This window comes from Monopterus albus, unplaced genomic scaffold, assembly GCF_001952655.1.
Source record: "Monopterus albus unplaced genomic scaffold, M_albus_1.0 scaffold68.1, whole genome shotgun sequence".
Classification (NCBI taxonomy): Eukaryota; Metazoa; Chordata; class Actinopteri; order Synbranchiformes; family Synbranchidae; genus Monopterus; species Monopterus albus.
This window is the reverse complement of record NW_018127948.1, coordinates 1,074,027-1,094,404: the sequence shown is the minus strand read 5'-3', so window position 1 is coordinate 1,094,404 and position 20,378 is coordinate 1,074,027. Positions and strand designations below refer to the sequence as shown.

At 43.2% G+C, this 20,378-nt stretch overlaps 1 protein-coding gene across 14 annotated transcripts in view; it reads right to left on the bottom strand.

Moving 5' to 3' along the window:
* The window catches only part of LOC109962837 (RNA binding protein fox-1 homolog 3-like), a 483,365-nt gene that overhangs the window by 63,838 nt on the left and 399,149 nt on the right, over positions 1–20,378 (bottom strand). The gene's annotated exons all lie outside the window — the stretch shown is intronic.

The following is a 20,378-nucleotide window of genomic DNA, read 5'->3' as shown; positions in this document are numbered from 1 at the left end:
TGGCTGCCAAACACATGGTCCATTGGACGTCATATTAAGCATCACGCCTCTAGTTTCTGCTAGGCATGTAAGATGAACACAAAGCCGGTGAATCAAAAAAGCCATCTCAAAGAAAGGTCAATACAGTGACAGTTTGCATGTGATCTCTGTGGGCCAAAGCAATAAAACGCTAAAACAAATAAAAGTCAGAAAAAAAACACAGTGATGTAATGTATGCATATCTGTCTTGCGCTTGAGGTGAAACTGCTCGATGAGAGGATGCAAAGAACAGGGTGACCATTACAGGCAGGTTTCTCTGACTGCTTTTAAAATTATGACTACACTGTGCATTGCCTTAAACTCGATTGCATGGGGTGCACGTGTGTGTGCGTGAGGGAGAGCTATGGACCATGGTGGAGCATGGTGAAGGATGGATGTGCACTCGCAGCCCTATGAGCTGCCACTGCACTGCCCAGAGCAGCACTGCAATTAAATGAGTGAGAGCCGGGATGCTAAGACTGGAGGAACAAGGGCCGGAGAGCTTTTGGATGGTGAGTGCTGAACTGAATGCTGTGCTGATTTGTGCACTGACTGTCCCCAAGAATAGGGACATGTATTTTTAATCAATGTCAAAGTGATGAAGTGTGTGTTTGCCTAAAAAAATTCCCCTGACAAACACAAAGAGAGAAAGACAAACTCCCCAAGGGGCCCCTTGATGCATGCACACACACACACTTGCAGGCGTGCCACATTGCGGAAACTGGACAGAACGTTCCAGCAACTGAACCAAACAGCCTCCTCCATCTTACTTTTAGTGTACAATCTGATTAAAACATTTTCTTGATATTGAATAAAACATACATGAAAGCAGTCTTATTTGGAATGCAATTAACATTTTTAATAACAATAAATAAGTCCCCTGGCTGATAATTAGAAATTGGCGGATCCATGACCATCCCTCAAGACAGACACATGCTGACGTTTCTGCAGGTTATCTGGTATTGGGAATCATTCCTGAAGCATAAACAAGCCAGGGAGATAGGCTGGCTGCCCTCCAACAACCTGTCTCCTCAATTTTACAGGCCTCTTTTCCCCTTTCAGCCAATTCAGCCCCAAATATCGATCAGCAGGCAGAGAGTGAGAAAGAGTGAGAAAGAGACAGAGAGAGAAATTGAAAGAAAGAGATGAGTAGAAAAAACTGAGAAAAGGGGGAATTTAAAGAGATGGGATAGGGAAAAGGAGGAAAGGCGGAAATGGAGGCCAAAGAGGTGAGGTGTGTGGGTGTGCTGCAGAAAGGCAGAAAGTTTTCTTGTGAATTCGGTGCGCACACCAGCATGTGACTTGTGTATAAGAGTAGTTGTGAGGCAGGTGAGGAGGGCTGGTGCACAAAGCTACAAATCAGAGGTGTGAAAAGGATGAGAGATCATGTTGTGTCTCAATCCCTTGCCAGTAGATATCTGATACTGAAAGCCGTGGTGCCGTAATCAGATCATTAACCCAAAGTCCATTGACCTAAGGAGAATGCTCAGTGATCCCTAGCTGAAACGCAAAGCATTAAGGAGGCTCCTGGAAGATTGCTTCAGAATTATGGGACCACAGAACATGGGCGTGTGGACTTGTGGGCATAAATTAAGCCACAGCTCTCTGATACATTATTCTCATAAGTTCTCTCAGCTTTTATTGGACTCTTTACACTCTTGCCTCCCATTTGAACTCCACTGTACTGTATGTAATCTGACAATGGGCTTCAAGGGCTTGATCCAATTGCATGAAATGAAATTACAACACATTCAATGCACCAAAGCACTTTGCCTTATCAAAAGAACCAATTGGAATGCTACTTAAAGAAGCACCAGATGTTATGTGGCAGTAGGCACAGGGACCCTGTTAGTAATCAGTATCAACACATCCATGCGCCTTCAGCAGCATGACAGTGCGGAGGTGCAAAAAAGGCAGGTTGTACATAGTTTTACACACTATAAAATATTCATTTGCTAAGTGGCACAGCATTTTAAGGTTCTTGTATTGTTTAGGCATCGGAGCAGAAGACGAGGAGGAGGGGGCTGGATGGTGGCAGAGGAAGTGCTTGGTGTACGGGCCAAAAAGAGGCGCTGATTTATGTGCACAACTAAAAGAGAACAAGAGGGACAGAAGGAAGGGGAGGCTCTATCGTCAAAAGCGGTTCACCTCCTCTACACTGCATTTGGCCCGGCTAGCGGTGTGCAACAACCGTTCAGTGCTCGTGATGATGAGAGCTCAAAAGATGGCTAAACTTTTCCAGAATTGTATCTACTGTATTTTTAATTGCGTGTGTTCTCAATTGTTAAATACGATGACGTTAAAAGCCACCTCTGGGACGGCAGTTTTTTTTTTTGGCAAAGTAGCAGATGGTGGGATGCAGTACCACCCAGCAGCACTGACTGATCTTGGCATGTGCTGCTGACAAACACACGGTCTCCTTGTCTGCCGCACAACAAAAGGCAAACCCTGTGATGATGTCCGTGACCATGACAGGCTAGAACGAACTCAAATCTCAAAACACAGTGGGTGAGTTAAGATATCTTCAACTTGGTTACCTCAGACTGTGTGTGTACCAGGACCTCCAGGTTTCCAGTCCTGTAGAGCAGCGGCCCCTCTCTGTATCCCACATTCACAACAACAGCATGTGCTAATGCTTGGGCCAGAAGTGGTCACCACATTCCCAGCAAACACAACCCAATCTTTAACCTCTTTACAGTGCACATGATATACTTTGCAAGCAGGGGCCAGAGGTTTATCCATTATGAATGAGACCCATATTACTTCAAGCATTAGCAATGTATGAGCTGGGCCTTAGAAACACAAGGTCTGGGGTTTTTCTCCCTGCCTTCCTGCCACTCCTTCCTTCCCTCCTCTCCTTCCTCGCTGTTTTCTTCCCTTCCTAGCCACGTGCTGCTGCTCTCACACAGCCTCTCATGGATGCACTGACTTCTGCCTGACAGCTCGTCAAGGTTGAGCCCTGCCTGTCCAATCAGCAGATCCATGAACGCGGGGAGATCGAAGAAGCAGGGCTGTGCCCGGGGCTGAAGCCCACCACTGATCTTAGCTTTGCTCACTCTCCAGCTCACCACTCCTAACCTGGCAGACCCTCGACACAGCTCCATCGTTCACTGCCCTATCTTCCTCAGCCTGATCTCAGTGCATCTGCAGCCTTTGTGATGGTGTCTGATTTCTCAAAGCCAATTAAACTTTAATGAAATGCATTCATGAAGAAGAAGAAGAAAAAAGGGCAAGGCTGAATAACTTATCGTGCTTTTCTGACTATCCACAGACAGTAGCTTAGAGCCTTCAATACATTTTTCCAGAAATCTGTTGTCTACTCACATAGGATTAATATGGTTTGCTTTGTTTGACGTGCAAGCGTGTGCCTGGCAGTGATTTTGTGCAGAGTTTGTTATAAAGAAGTCATGTTAGGAAATGCCAAACAGACCACAATAGCATGTTATAAATACATTCAGTGTTCATTAACACCTACCAGAAAGTAGGGAAAACCTAATTTCATCAAGCACAATTCCTTTCTCATCAGATCTAACACACAAATCAATGAGGGCAGAGCTTGTGAAGGAGCGGTAGTGATGACTAGAGCATCTTTAGTGCTTACTTTTAGCACTTTGGCAGCGCAGAGTACGGTAGGAAGATGGAGCAAGTGTTCTCAGTGGAGCTTAGGACTCCCCAGGGCTGCAGCCCTCATCTCCACCTCCTCTCTCCATTCCCTACTGTGGGACAACAAGATTACAGCAGCCCCCAGGGATAGCCCAGCTCCCGACAGGCGCCATAGTCCCCTGCTGGTTGCATGTATGAGAAAGACAGCACATTTCAAATCCCTCTCTGGTCCTAACATAGGTCAGCCTGATAAAGATTATGTCTCACTTTTAAATGAACAAAACAACACGCTTAAGCCATTAACTTCTAGTATAGTCTTGCATCACATTACTAGAGAACTGCAATGTGATTACAGGCTAACAGCATTTGAACAATGTGCTTAAATGTGGTTTCAAAGTCCATTAACAATTTGAAATGTACAGATTATAAAATGTGAACACTTGTCCCATGTTGTCCCCATGTAAAAAGGAAATTAACACAGTTTTAACTGGGTTTCAGCCACGCAAGAGGCCTGGACAAGGCTTATTATGACAGGAAGCTTGACTCATCAGCCATTCAGGGCGCTGTAAGAGGAGACATAAATCAATGGTGTGCCAATTATGACACCACACTGAGCCGTGTGAGTGCAGGGAATTAGCTGCACAAATCTCAGTATCAGGTTCGGTTAGATGGGCTGCTCTGGAGTGGAGAGGGAATGCCAGAGAAGCACCACAGGGAGGATATAAAGGAGGAAAGGAAAGAAAAGGAGAGAAGAACAGAAGCAAAGGCTGAACCGTGAGGCAACTAATTTCAGTTGATTTAAAAAAAAAATCAGCCAAATTCATTCCTGTTTATCGGCCTTGTTCTTTTTTCAGTCCATAAAGTCACAACATACATAAAAGAAAGGAAGTTGTAAAGGCTCTGCAAACTCCATTACCGATTTCTCACTGAACCAGTGAGGATGCAAAAGCATCTGAGTCACTACACATCAAGCAAGGCTCTCATATTTCATTCTCTCACGTTGAGATTTCTCTCTTAAGAACATTAAACTTCACCTGACCCCCCACCCACCCACACACACACACAAACACCCTCGCTGAGTGCAATCAAGCAGGAATCTCGGCCAGTCTCTGGGAAGCTCAGTGTGCAGGACTAAAGCAGGCGGCAGCGGCGTTCAGCTGGGCCTGAACACGATGCCTCGACTCCACTGAGCACACAGCTGTATCCCAGAACTTGGATTCTGATTAAATGGAAACAGAACAGCCCATTAAATCCATTAACATACATCTAGAGTATGCATGGGGGGATGTGCACCAAAGGGTGTGCATGCACAGTAATCCAGCGCATATATTAGGAAAAGATCCGCAGATAGGACTTGAAAGAGCATATCTTACAAAAGCTTATATATATTATTTATCGCTCAGACATCAAAAAGGAGACTCTGTAATGACCTTTTTAATTCATATGCAAAGGTAATGCAAATTCTGAAGACGAATCCACCAAAAAAAGCACAAGCACCAGAGGTTGCAGCACGATGGCACCGGCCTGGCATGGCATGGTTTTCCATTTCACAGCTGTCTGTATGTTTAATTTAATGTCACGCTGGATATGTTACTGCTTTATTCAGTAGGCTGTCATGAAGCACATATCTTTAATTTCTTTAAGATGTGGCAGTTATCTAGCTTGTGCGAAAAAAGAGAAATGTGCCAATACAAAAGAACGCATTAAGAATAGCAACTAATTCAAACTCAAAGACAAAATCCTTTAAACTCATTTCTGCAATGCTGGTAGAATTTAGTTTAGATATGCAAAGGAGAACCAACCCCTCAAAGTTACAAAGCACGAAACCAAACACTGGTTACAAAATTTTGCTTTGCAATATTTTAAATGTCCTCATCATGCTGATGTCAGCAGCAAACACATACAGTACAAAAGCATATATGGAAGCCCAGTCAGGCCGTTTGACGAGCAACACAGGTATGTACCCTGTGTGCCTGATAACTCATCACCTCCCGGGTCCTCACACTTGGGACCAGCAGGAGTCAGTGTGTCACTCTGGACCGAGAGTTATTTGATATCCCCAGTGAGCTGCTCGGGTCACACTCCTTTACAGTGTGTGTGTTCATCAAGGTTTGTTGCCCACAATCCCTGCTGATTTTGGTTTCTGTTCACTGGCTGATAAATCATGAATGTTTTAATTGTACGCTGACCTTGATGAAATGAATGGGCATCATTTATCAATTAAGAGTGCAATGGGGTGATGTAGGGAGAAAGTGTCTGCTGACAGAATTATTTTTCATCTCTTCTTTGCCTCGATCGGTCTCCCTCTATACTGTACACTTTTAAAAGGGTTCTCACTTTGAACCAATTTTCATCTTGCAGTTTTTTATTATTATCATTACATTTTCTCCTGCTCATAAAATCCCTCCCCTCGGTACAATCCTCAGCTGTTTACCAAGTATAATTCAAAGGGAAACATTTTTTTAAAAATGTGAAAATTGAGAGAGAGCTGGTATGGCCAGCCTAATCTGTGTGTGGGCGCTTCAGTGTGCTTGCACAGTATGGCTTTTCATGACACGAACATCAAATCCCCAGAGAATACAGCTGCCACAATGAGATGTGTTTTATGGGGACGTAGGCTCTGGAAGAGAGATTTGAGTATTACCTGTTGTCAAAAATGTGCAATGTTAGGAGAGCTGCAGCAATGGAGGATTGGGATATTAAACAGGCATGTTAATGTTTTACATAGTGTTGTTGATGCTCCTGTAGACCTGTAAAGTCTTGACAGCAACTCATGGCGTTGTGTCGTGCAGAAGACTTATTGAAAGGTGGCAAGTGGAAGGTGCATAAAGGAAGATAATTGTGCTCTGCTGAGGAGAAGCTGCAACCCCCTCACCCTCATCAGCCATTTCTTACTCAGAGCAGTCTAGCATGCAGAGGGACACCGTTATTCATCCCTCACAAAAGGCTCAGTGAGCCCTGTCTTTAACCAGCTAACAACAGACCAGCCTTTCCTTTAGTTCTTCAGACATCTAAATGCTGTCGGCGTTTGCTTTATTCGGGCAACGGAGAATCAGCTCCGACCGCTTTTCTAACCTGTGGTGTAGTCCAGCGACATATCCGGATAGATGTGTGACCATGAGCCAAGGATGTCTGGTGCCGACCTTTTGAATGGTGGGCTTCCATTCTCACACACCGGGCCCCAGATTGACTTTGCCCTCAGCCAGATGAGAGAGCCTGCTCATGTGTGAACAGTCCGGACTGCCTGGCTTGCAAAATCCCAATGCCCCACAGGACTGAGGGAGCATTTTACAGCCTGTTTAACAGTAACTTCAAAAATCCCTGTCCCATTTTTTTTCTACAAAGAGATTTCTCAGACATCAAGCCCTGGTTGCTGATTGCCTCTGAACGTGGTGTTGATTAAAAAGTCAGCATTGTTCAGACTTTCTTGTTTTCTCTTTCTTGTGGATCCTGGGAGTACAAACAGCTCGATAGGCTGCGTGTGAAAGTCTTTGGGCCTGGTGTCTGACGAGGGACCCGCAGTGAGAGAGAAAAGGGGCCTGCTTTGCCCAGCTTTTGGAATCCAATAAAGTGCTTTATTCCAGGGCCGGGGCAGACGTGAGGCTAATCTTTGATCTGAACTGGAAGCTGAGGGCTCTGGAGTGGGCCACGCTACCCGATTATTTATGGGAACTTCAAAGGTTCCACTGATCACACTTGTGTCTCTTATCTAGCAAGCAAGAAACAGCCACAACAACAAAAAGTGACTTTGCGAGGAGAGTGAAAATTCAGAGCATGGAGAGAAAGGTAGGGATAAAGGCATGAGCGTTTTTAATAGGAGGGGGAAAGGTTTGTCGGGGCTCTTTGGGGAGCTCTCCAGATTAGAAGTGATCAAGCCAATGTATATGGGCCATCTGCTTGAGAACGTGCCTCTGGCTCTGTCCGAGACACAATCGGACCTGAGGATACGTGTTATTGCTCCTTTCCTCTCTGTTCCCATGGAGGAGAGGACAGGCTGAAAATGTCAGGGAACCCCGCTTTCCTCTCTTCCTCGATCCCTTTTTGCCCTCCCATCCTCCCTCTTGCTGACTCTCTCACTTCCTCTCTAGCTCCCCACTCCATCCCTCCTTCCACTATCACCACCGCCACCTCCACATCACATCAGAAATGTGACTGGCCTCAAACTGCTGACTTGCTCACAGTCCATTGAGTTTCCTCTCCTTATCAAATTACAGCCACCTCAATAACCCACTCACTCTTTCCCTCGCTTTTTTCTTCTGTCATATTTTTCTTTCAAAAACAGCAGAAGGGGGGTGTATGAGGACAGGGCTGGCTGATGTGAATGTTGGCATATATTTTCAAGTGGGCACACAATCGTAATGTTTCTTACAAGCATATGCAAGAGCATATGATGGCCCATCACCTGCATAACATGGGCCAATGTCCAGTTGGCAGCTGTCTTCCAGGAGCGTGTTCTTTACTTCCAAATGAACAACTGCTCAGTTACAGCAGCCAGCCAAGACCCCAGTTACCTCTTAGCATTAGCTATCCAGGGTCACTTCTCCTTTTTGACCCTCTTCCTTACCCGTCCAACAAGAGAACTACCACCATGTCTCAATGGAGAGAATGACAGAGTCCCATCACCTGTTTTATACCTGCAATGAGAGAGCTTTGGGAGACTATGAAACCGATCACACAAGGTCATCCATCTCATTTTGCGGGTGAAGCTGCAGTTATTACAAAGTCAAAATGAAAAGCTTCATCCCCGGGTCAGGTGTCTGACAGCTGATGGATATCATTTAACCTTCCCAGCAGCTGGTTACTGGTTTAGACACCAAAGTAAATAAGGCAGAGAGAGGAAAGAGGAAAACACCTCTCTAGGCCTGGATCCATTTTCTCCTGATATGACAAAGACGCCTCCAAAGAGGGATTGATTTATTTTTTAAAATCAGCAGCACTGATGGCTTTTTTTTTTGAGGTCATAATTGCCCCTGCGTTAATGTATGTAAATGAGAGTTCAGGATAAATTTACAGGAACTCCCACCACCCCCCCCAAACACACACCCACACACCCTACTCCTACAATGTAAATTAACATCAATATTTATCTTAGTTCTATTATCCAATTCTTACCTCATTCACATGCTAATTGCTACAATTATCATTAAATAAGAGCCCCGGTTCAGAGGAAATAACCTGCTGCTGAGCACTTGAATCACTGACTCGTCACCTGTGTGCACACGATGCATACAAACACACACATACACACCTACACAGAGACAGTGAATGATGAGAAAAGAAAGAAAAGGTATGTTAACATCTGCCTTGTGGTGGATTATCAAATCCCAAAATACCTGATAAAACTTTCTACACATTTTTGGAGATCCATTTTGTCAGTGACATCACGGTCGGTTATCTGACATAAGCAGACAGCAAAAATTGACTGGAAGAATAAACAAAAGTGAGAATGAATGCTCATGTATAATGACTGGAAGCAACCTGTGGAGGGTTAACATGAAAGCCCAGCACAGCGCCGGCCACAGTTACCCACTGAGCCACAGTCAACGTGCTCTGCTTTCACCCGTTTTATTGGAGACGACTCCAGTGTGTCAGTGACAGTGAATGTCCAAGTTGATTGGGAGTAGATTAGATTAACTCCCCTGTGAAAGAGCCTTGTCCGCTTCCATTGTGCATCCTGTCTAGTTAAAACGACACAGGTATGCCACAGCAATAAACAGGTGTGCCGACATCACAGGTGTGTTGGGAATACTGGCACTGATTGGAAAACCTATAGAGCATTCTTCAAACATAAATACACGGCTGACGAACAGCTTGTACCTCTCTTAGCGACAGTTTTACATGAACATCAAGCACGTGATTCGTCATGTATAAGCAGTACTGCACTGCACCCGAAGGACTTTATGCTTGGTCCTTTAAGGTGTTTTTCTTCCCTGCAAAGATATCCATTTTGTAAATCGACATGGTGGAAGACAGTGCAAAGGTGTTATTGAAAAAGTCCGTGCAGAGAGACTAGTGCAAGGCCTAAAACCTAAGTGAGTAGAGACACAGAGCCTGGTACTAACTGAGTTGTAAACTTCTATTGCCCTAGGGCTGCAGTCATACTCTGCTCATCGAATCAGCCTGTAACATAGGAGAGTGAATTCAGACCTTGTCAAGAAAACAAACAAATAAACAAATAAAAACAGAGAGAGAGAGAGCATATATAGAAAGAGAACCTGAACAATGCAAACTAAATAAGTAAGAAAAATAAGTGAATTTAAGCCAATTCTCCTCTCTGGGGCAATATCAGTGCCTATGAAACTTTCTGAGAAAGAAATTCAAAGTCTTTACTGCAGTAATGCATGGAAAAAGCTGGCCTTAGCAACTGAGCCAAAGACGTTTTCTTGATTTCTTTGAAGGATAAGAAAAGTTTCCTAGTTTAGTACATATAGAGTGCCAAACTCCCTCAAACAGAAATATGCATGAAGAATGATTACCAATGTCAGGGCTGTCTTGCCTTTTGGCCTGGCCTCATGCTCATGCAGCACAGTCAGGGGAACTGATGACCTTTGCTGATGGCAGAATACCTCATTGTGAAGGCCTCTCAGTCGTAAAGTAGCAGACACACCGCACAAGATCTATTAGTTTGCTCTTTTATCTGTAATAATCCTGACAGAACAAATAATACCCAGGCATATTCTGAGCGAAAAATAAAGGGTGAAAAAAAATTATCATAATCATTCAAAGTGATGCTTTGGGAATGAAAAGAACGAATGTGAAAATAAATTCAGTTTCGATAAATTGACTGCACTTGCGGGGCTGAAGTGAATGGAGACTGTGGAGTGGATGGATACCACGGAGCACTGTCTGTCTTACACACACAAACCTCCCTCGTAAATTATCTTGAGCAATGTAGAATTTATGAGGCAGAGATATCTCAGTGCTGGCCTATCATTTCCATGGCTCTGTCACCGTAATTCTCTCCAAAACTGCCCAAACCCAGAGATATAAACAGCCAGTGCCGCTAGATGAAAAAGTGAGAAGAGGCAAAAAGGTACATTAAGTGAAATAAGTGAGTCTGGGTGAGGAGGCTGTGGTCTCCTTCTGACTCATTACTACATCTGGGCAAAAAGCAATCATGAAATATGCAAAAACAGAGTAAAGGAGAGGAAAAGTGTGACAATTAGAATTTGCTCTGTTTACACTGCGTGACATCAAGTGCCGGGGAAGTCTGGTGAATTGGAAGATGAGTTAAATCGCCAGGCATTCGATGCTTACATCTTTACCTCAGCTGGCGCAACACATTGACTCGACAGTAGCTTTTACCTTTTGAAATACGTGTTTGTTTCTCTGTGTCAGTGGGAGAGAAAACGAGTGTGTGTGAAGAGATTTGGGGGAGCTTTTAGAGCACTATCATAGAGTAGGTGGAGGACGGTGGAGTGTATCAGAGAGGACAGTCCGCACATGCTGCCCTCTGAGATTGGATTCTCACCCATGAAATGTAAGCACACAGAAAAACGCTCGGCAGCAACAACCTCCAATTTACACAGCAATTTTCCACTCGCTCGCAAAAGAACTAAACCGCGTTTGTCTCCCTGCCGTTGACACCGCGCTGCTCAACAATTTCATTCATATCCAGTTAATTAGCACTTCCTCGCCCAGCAACAGGAAGAGCAATCATTGGACAAAATGTGCAGAGTAATTTATTACAGTTTATTACAGTTCATTGAGGAAGGCAGAATGTGTTGGATATTAGAATGATTACTTGTATTTGCGCTGATAGCAGTCTGTGTGACGGGGAAGGGAAAAAAGTTATTTACCAAAAACAGCTGGACGGATAAATTAGGCCCTTTCTCTACATGACAGTATCTCCCCCGACTGCACTGTTTCAACATTTCTGGGTGAAAAGCAGCATCGTTCAAGCTTTACTCACTCCTTTGAAAACGTTAATTGCTATTCATTACTTGCTTTTGCTGAATGATAACAATGTTGCACAATTCTGAGTCATTAAATTAGAAAGAAGGGGTTGAATATGAGGAGTGGGCAATGGAAAATCATCCCTGTTGAGCTTTGACAGCGTGTTACAGGTTATAAAGGGTCACTTATCCATATTAGGAAACTATATATTTCTGTTCACTTACCTCTAGTAGTATCTAACCATGCAGATCATTTTGATTTGCTGTGGTTGTGAGATTTGTGCTCCAAGACCAATTCAATGATGGTGGATGGAATTTCATTTGTGGCATTTTACAGTTCCCTGGCAATGTCTTTCCAAAATCAATGTCCTTGTTACTCTGGATAATACACAGAACACACAGTCAACAGTTTTCTTAGGGACTGTGCCTTCAGTAGAAAGCAGTTCCACTGACAACTCTTCACACTGAGGCACCACAAATAAAACTGTGTTCACCTTCCTTGCGTTGCCTTGGAGGCAGAAATCTCGGAGACTGATATGTCAAAACACGGACAAATAAAACCAAAAATATCTGCATGGACAGCAACCTTGCCACCTACAACCTACATGGATTATGTTCAGTGGGTTGATAGTATGATACCAGTAGAGCCAGGTGAAGAAATATGTTTATTTATTCATTCAGTTTTTTGGTCAGTGAACTGACCCCTTAAGACTGAATATCATCCACCTGACAACTGGTGCTGACCCCTGGACCCCTCCCCACATCATCACTAATGCAGCACTCGGCCAGCAGCTGCAGCAGTGGTGGACATAAACACATTAGGGTTGCTTGCACCACCTCTCTCAAGCACAAACAAACAGATTCCATCATCAACTGGCCACACTTGCATCCATCTCTTCACAAACACGCGCGCGCGCACACACACACACACACACACACACACACACACACACACACACACACCAAGGCACACTCGGAGGTGGACACATGAGCCCGCGGAGGCTGTAATCTCTAATTTGTAAGTTCCATTTGTTTTTAACACACACCAAAGCAGTGGTCCTTTGGGACCTAATAAAACCTCATAAGCACACAGAGAAGAAGCCTGAGGCGCTGCTCTTTCCCACAGATCTCACCTTGATAGATGATTTTAGAAAAACACAGAGGCGTGCTCCACTAACAAAGTGCTGCGAGAAAAGCAGTGATATTTAAACTCTCCATCTGAGGAGAGGAAAAAATGGTGAAGAAGAAAATGAGGAGGAGGGTTCTGATTTGAGCTAAATTACATGAGCTTCTCTCCTTTCTTACCGATTACCTGAACAGAAGCAGAGTAATCAGTGGAATACCTGTTTGGTTGCCCATGAGGAAAACGGATAAACAAAGTCTGAGCTTCTGAAAGTTTTTTTTCCTCTCCTGCTGTTCATGCAACACAGCGCTGAGATTAACTAAAATGAAGGCCCCATTTTTTATTTTGAAGTCCATCCCATAATCACTTGTTTCACAGTGTTCAAGGGAGTGGAGAAGATAATAATAATAATAAAAAGGTTCATTTAATTTGAAGAAACAAACACAATTATGAATCTGCCTGGGTGGAGGTCATCTCCTCTCTGCGCTCCTCTCCTCCTGGTTTCATTTCAGAATACCTGTAGACTTTTTCAAGGAGGACTTGAAATCAATTTCAAGCCTCATTTAATTTTATACATGCTGACCCACAACATCATAGTTCAAATATTGATCTTCTTTGGCGAGTAACCCGGGGTGCCTTCTTAGTAGTCAAACACACTGTACAGCTGCATCTTTTAAAAATTAAATAATGGGATTGGGGGTGGGGGTGGGGGGGGTATGTACTATACTTTAAACCTGTTTAGGCTTGTATGATGTGAGAAATAATTCCCACACACTTGGTTCTCATGCAACACACCTGCTGCTCCAATGAAGACAGATAATGACCCCTTGAAAAACAAATGTTCAGTGTTTGCCTGGAGATCTATTTGTAAGCAGCAGCAATGTGTCTTTTACCGCTGGAGAAAACTGGCTTGCAGGAGCACAAGGAAAAACAGTAATAACGCTTTGCTGTTCACCACTGCCATTAAGCCGCTGGTGATAAAAAGGTGCAGTGCTTTTAATGGCTTGTGATAGCTTCTTCTATTTTTTTTTTCCTTTCACTTGTACGGCCACTCTGTTAACTCAGCACACAGGATAATATGTCTCATTTGAGAGGATCCCACTGAGAGAGGAATGCTTGAAGGACAGTATGAGAGTGACACTACATTATAAACATAATAATCACAGCTGGCTAAGATACTGCAGTAAAGAAATAATTGGACTCAAGCTGGTCTGGCTGCTTAAGCATCTTAGCGTGCCATTTGCAGAAATAGGAAAACCTCAGGACAGATTATATTCTGGAGGGATGGGGGGGGCTACTAACTGTTTCTACTGTGAGGTTATCCACCTCTCTTTCTCCTCCTGTAACAGTATGTGTACAGTATGCATGTGTGTGTGTGTGTGTGTGTATGATGTAGTGAGAAATCTGGCAGTGTAAAGACCGGTGGGGTGTTGTGTCGTGTGTCTTGTCTTTCTCCTTCTTAGTTCTACTCGCACACTGTCTCCATTTGGCCCAAAGGGGCACTCAAGCAAAGCGAGGAACAAAGATTTCAAAACCAAGTGGACATTCCTTAGCTGTACCGAATGACCTGGGTGGCAAATAGGGCCACTGCATTGCAGAACTGACAACAATGAGGGTTAACAACCCACTACAAACAGCAGGTATCCAAGCTCAATACTTATTTATTCATAACAAAACAAAAAAAGGTGTCAGTAGCACTGTGTATCATAAACTGTCAAATAACTGGTTTTTAATCTTGTTTTGTTTGTCTGGATCAGGTTGAATTCAACCTGCCAATTTTATTTTACCTTGGATTTTATTTTTAAACATCCTATACGACTGCCTGTGTTTAGACAACCATACATGTTTGAGGGCTCTGGCTTTTTTGTTGAATAAAAAAAAGGCTTTAGTAGAAAAACTACTTCATATTTCTTAAAAGTAATGTATGAGAGAATCATATTGGTACCAGTACTGAAACACAGGCATCACCACTAAGCAAAAATTTCACGACACAGAGAATATCTCCTGTGGTTTCATATTTCCTCATCGTGTGATGAGCAGCAGTAAATGTTTAACACTGATTTTAATTAAAAGCTTCATTAGAAATTTGCCACCTCGGAAAATAAAAAGCTGGGTAGCTATTGTAAGGTGAGGACATCGGTAACTGCAGCTTTCTTTTCCAGAAGTGGAGTATATTAGCATCAGCAGCACCGTGAATGCTAATTCACTGACACTATAGCTCCAGAATATAGACAGGAGCCCTCCAGGCTAGCACTCAACATTAATGACTAGAGGATATTTAGCATTATTGGCAAAATGTAAATACACATTTATTGATGTACCGCATTGCCCTATATGTGCAAAATCTGCAAGCATCCACGTACAGATGACAATAATTCCTCACAGAGGGACAAATAAATATACATATGTAAGCTCAAATATCTACACTCACATTAAAAATACAGTAAAAGCCCCAAAGGAAGCTCTTCGTTGGTGAATAAATCTATTGCACTGTTTGTGCCATTCTTCAATACTGGGAACAAATTTCATTTTGTTCCATTTACAAAGGTCTAGTGGAGTAAGACGGTGGGTAGCCTTAAGAAAAAACACACACACACACACACACACACACACAGAAGTCAGCTTGACTGTGAAGTCTCTGTGAAGAACAAGGCAGCACTCGCTCACACACCAAATGAAATTTCAAAATAAACGACTGAGCTGTGATTTACAATTCTCCTCCGGGGCAGAGAAAAGTGAGAAAACATTTCAATCAGTCCCTCCGCCTTTATTATGCTGCTATGAATCAGCTGTTTAAGGGACAAAACAGCTGAACAGCGGTGAGAGAAACACTCTGAATGATTTCACACCAAAACAGAGAACATATTGAGAGGTATATTCCAGAGCCCATGAAATTGGGTTTTAAGTTTTTTTTTTTTATTTGCGCCTGATTGAATCTGAGTGAATTGTGCTCAACTAAATTGTCTGAAAAACAACAAAGCTGGAATTGCTTTGTGATATAATGGAAATATTTCAAACACAGTGTTTATCTATAACAAAACAACCACGAAAAATCAGATGGCTTGTGAAAACACAGACGTAGCAAATGTCTAAATCTCAAGTGCTTTTAAGGTGGTGATTTTTTTGGATTTCTCTTTTTGTTAACAATTCTCCAAAAATACCACAGCTGGTGTGTTGGTCTGTCTCTCAATAGTTTCTGACTTTCCCACTCAATCTTTGGCCCAAGTCCATCAGTTCCTATAAGACATGCGTTTTGAAAAAACACTCACATAGTTTAATTTTTAAAAAAGACATCTTGGAAATCTACTAAAAGAGTTGGACTATAATGTCTCTAGAACCTTTAACTCAGAGTGGAATCATTTCTTGGAGACAATTTTTAGCTGCAGATTATTAAACATTTGGTGCTATAGTGGCTATTTCCAGCACCGTGACATTATGTGTGGGATTGACTTGCATTAAACAGCAGTTGCCATTTTTCTGGTAATGAAGGAACATGTCACCTAGCGCAACATCGTGGCTTGGTGATGTGTTTTTAACAGTTAAGGTAATGAAGTAGCTTGATGGCACAGAGGAATAAAATATGTCCAACTTTAGACACACAAACAACATGTTAGCAGGACACATTGTTAGCTTTGCTCCATTCATGGAATTTGCTTAAGAAAAATACAGACCATCACCGGCAGTATAAGATCAAAACAGGACTAACTAGTGTGTGTCAACCCTTTTCCCTGAGCGGACAGGAGGGAGGTGGCAGTCCCATTTGAAGCCCAGTGAGGCAGCAGTTCATTTCTCAAATTCGTCTCCAATGCACCTACATGGGCCTAACGAGAGCCCATGTAGGGACAAAAACCTATTAGGTCTCCCCAGTTACAGACAACATCTCCATTTACAGCTGTCAATAGTACAGCTTGGCCTACAATAATTATCCCCCAGGAAGGAGCTGTCTCTGCACAGCTCGCATTAGTCCGTCCCTGGGAGACCGCCAACCTGAGTCCTTCGATATCTAAAGTCCTTGTGAATAGCAGCGCTTTGGGATGCAGGATCAAGGCCTGAACTGAGGGGGAAGTGTGTCACGAGTATTCCCAGTCCTCTCCTCTTTGCATCCCTTGCCTTTAACCAGATGTATCAGTGTGTGTGCAAGGAGGGAGGGAGACAGTTTCAGTACGGTTGTAGAAAAGAGATCAGCATGAGTAGGAAGAGGAGGAGGAGGAGGAGGTGGAGGCCACTGAAACCAGAGATCCCGGGCAATTCCTCGCAGGATCCACTGACATAAAAGGATCCCCTCCTCTAGGTGACCTAACCATTTACAACGATATCAAAGCCCTGTACAGTTAAGGGAGAAATTCAAAGCAGCCCGACCAAAGAAGCCACAAAAAAAGAAATCAATGAATGCAACAGTAACAATAGACATCAGCACACTGCAATGCCATGATAGTAAATCCAATTACAAATCAAAGGAAGGCAATTTTTGAAAATGGGAGATTTCCAGATAAGTCCAAAGACAGGGAGGAAGATGTGATGTGAAGACAATAGCAACTGCTGCTTTTTCCTTTTTAAACATAACACCCTGCTTCCAACATTACAGCATCGTCTGCGATAATAGAGTTACATTTACGAGCATTGCCATATGCCCACCCAGTGCCTGGTAAATAGAAAATCCATGAGATGCCATGTTTTTATGGCTCTGAAGACAGCCACTAACTACCATGAACAAACCTGAGCTACCCCCGTCACCTTCGGCTCGCACCATAAATATATTTATACTTTAATACGGGCCTACAGCAGTGAGCATTGCATCTTGTAAAAGCCTCACCACACTGTAATTCATAACTCCCTCAATATGAAGCACCATAATTCAAGACATAAGCCACTACAATACAAACTGTCGATAGAAGAAAAGTGACATCATCCTGCAGAAGGATGAAGCCGGCACCACGTGTGGTAGAGAAACTCTCCCTGTCGAGAAGAGCAAGGGCCCTTCAGCAGCGCTGTGATGCTGCCACTTTTTTGTCATCAGACGCCCACACTGTTCTCCCACCACACCACGGGGAGTCTCTCCTTGTGTTAATGAAAACAAACATTTAGCCGGGATTTATATGCGCTGCAGCCGACTACAAAGAGCATCAAAGCAAACTGCCCGAGAACACACACCCAGACACTGCTCCACACAAATAAAGGCAAGGTATGTTTCACTAATCTTTTATGTAATAAACTCCTGTGTTCCTGTGATATCACGCGGAGCCATGTTCACACATAATAAGCAAAGATGTTCAGAGCCCAACTTAAGACAGTGTCTTATTTGAAATGCAAACAAACTGCGAGGCAGAGGCTATCACCTCAGTCTACTCCCCTTCTGTTCTCTGGCTGTCATCTCACACGAGCCGACACTGCAGCCCTGCACTGTGGCGAGAGGAGGAAGCAGGAGAGTGGTGGTGCTGGTGTGGGGAGGAGGCGGGGTACACGGGCAGTCTCCTAAGAAGGATGGGTGATGTGGGAGGAAAGGGATGGCAGAGGAAAGACGCTGGCCACAGTGTGATTCAGAGGGTTGTTTCCCCTCACGGCGCTAAGAGGCGAGGATTTACCGAAAAGATAAAGAAACAGAAGAAGAAGAACAAAACCTGCTGATACATTAGAGGGATTTGAAACAAAAAAAGGGAGTTTTTGTGAAAATAGCACACAGGAAGTTTCAATTTGAGCTCTGTCTTAGACTTTTAAAGGAATCCACAGTGGACGAAAACACACACACACACACACATACACTCAAGAGGCTTACTGACCATCCTAAGGATTTAGATGCAACAGGGATGTAGTGAAAGGTAAACCCACCTAAACTCAGTGTATTCACGTTTCTTCCTTGCGGAAAGGAGCTCAGGAAGCTTTATACAGCTTCACATAAAAAATTCAAGATATAAAAGAGAGCAGTCCTCAAAACAAACTATCAAAACAGTATGAAGATGAAGGTATTTAAAGGAAAATCCTTTATTAATTTTAGATTAAACTAATCTTCAACTCTTACTAATCTTACAAAAATGTTTGCAGATCACCAAGCTGAGTGAGAGATTATCTTCCTTTGTGTTATCACTGCACACACACAGCTATAATTCAGATTTGATTTAAGAATGAATTAATCATTGAGCTTTAATTTAGTCAGAGAATAAGAATTTGTGGACGTGGGACTGGCTCCTCTATAGGCAGTGTGTGCTGATGGTACCTGGTCGTCCACATGCATTCCCCCCCGTCCCCGGCCGGCCAGCGGGGTGTGCCCGCTCTGGACAGATGGGTGGGAGGGGGTGAGGGCCATTAGCATGATGGCGGGGGAGAGGAGGGACGAGTGGGATTGAAAATGAGAGAGCAGGAGTTTTCATCGTGAGCAGCTTCGCCGTTATTTCCCCTCAATCACTGCAGTAACACACACTGTTTACTGCAACACATGCTGCTGGTAGTAAAAAGAGAATTGGTCGCTCGATACCCCCACCCCCCTCACCAAGCCCCCATCATCACAGCACTACCGTCCCCAACTTGCTGAATTAAAAAACGTGAATAATTCAGCAGATGGACAGGCACACTGGCTCTTAAGGGGTCACCTTGTTGTTTTTCACCTCCCTTCAGAAAATTGAAGTCTTCAGGTTTCACAAAACAAGAGGATCAGTGACAGAATCAATTTCCAAAGGAGGAGGAGAGAAAACAACAAAAAAAAGAGAGGGGGGGATCAATGTTAATTTGCAGAGATATATAATTATTCAATGTTGTCACTTGCTGGTGATCACCATTAGAAAAATGAAGGGGTATAGAAGAGGCTGAAGAGCTCACTGAGGGCCTTTTGATATTTTGAGACAATCACAAAAAGAAGTTATAGTGTAATTTTACAAGCACGAATGTAGTGTGTCATTTTCTTTTGTCTGCAACAGCACAGCTTCATCGTGTAAACCATTCTTAAAATCAAAGGAATATTACGACAATGATTTGCCTAAAAACAGTGATGAATAGAGATGAGATGAGCAAGAAATTGAAATTTCTCACGTAATATATTAGAGACAGATTTATATTTGTAGATTTATACAATAGGACTAAAGTGTACTAATTGGAGTGCAGAGTTCATTTTAACACAGTTTAAATACCAGCAATGTAATCTCATATAATGACTATTCTGTGTCAGTCCTGGAGGCCTCACAGCTCCAACTTTTACTAGTTTAGAAGTTGAAATGTGTTTGAATATAGTTTGTAAATCCTGAGCACAATCCAGACTGCAGTCAGATTAGGTAACACATTTGGAATTTAGGCACCACACAAGTGTGAGATGTAAATAAATAAGGGCATTTTCTGCATAATGCTTAATAAACACCTTTTTACAAAAGTTGACATCCTTTTGCATTAAAAGATCAAGACACAGAAGCAATCTCTGTATTTAAAAACAGACCTTACTGTAAATTAGCGTTATCTCTGCAGCAGAGACATAATGATAAGTGTGTAGCCACACAACAAACTGACCGAGAAGAACATTTCCAAGCACAATAAACCATGAAGCCGACACAAACACTGCATGGTCCCATGTCACAGTATTCGCAAATTCACTGCTTTAATTTAAACAAAAACGGGGGCAGGCAAAGAGAGAGGATGCAAAGGAGGAGATGAAGAACAGAGTATCTGAGAGGCAGCAATTAAAACGGTGACCCTCCCTCCTCCTCACCATGTCTCCCTTTTCTCCTCAATAATGCGGGGTGGGGGGGTCAAGGGTTAAG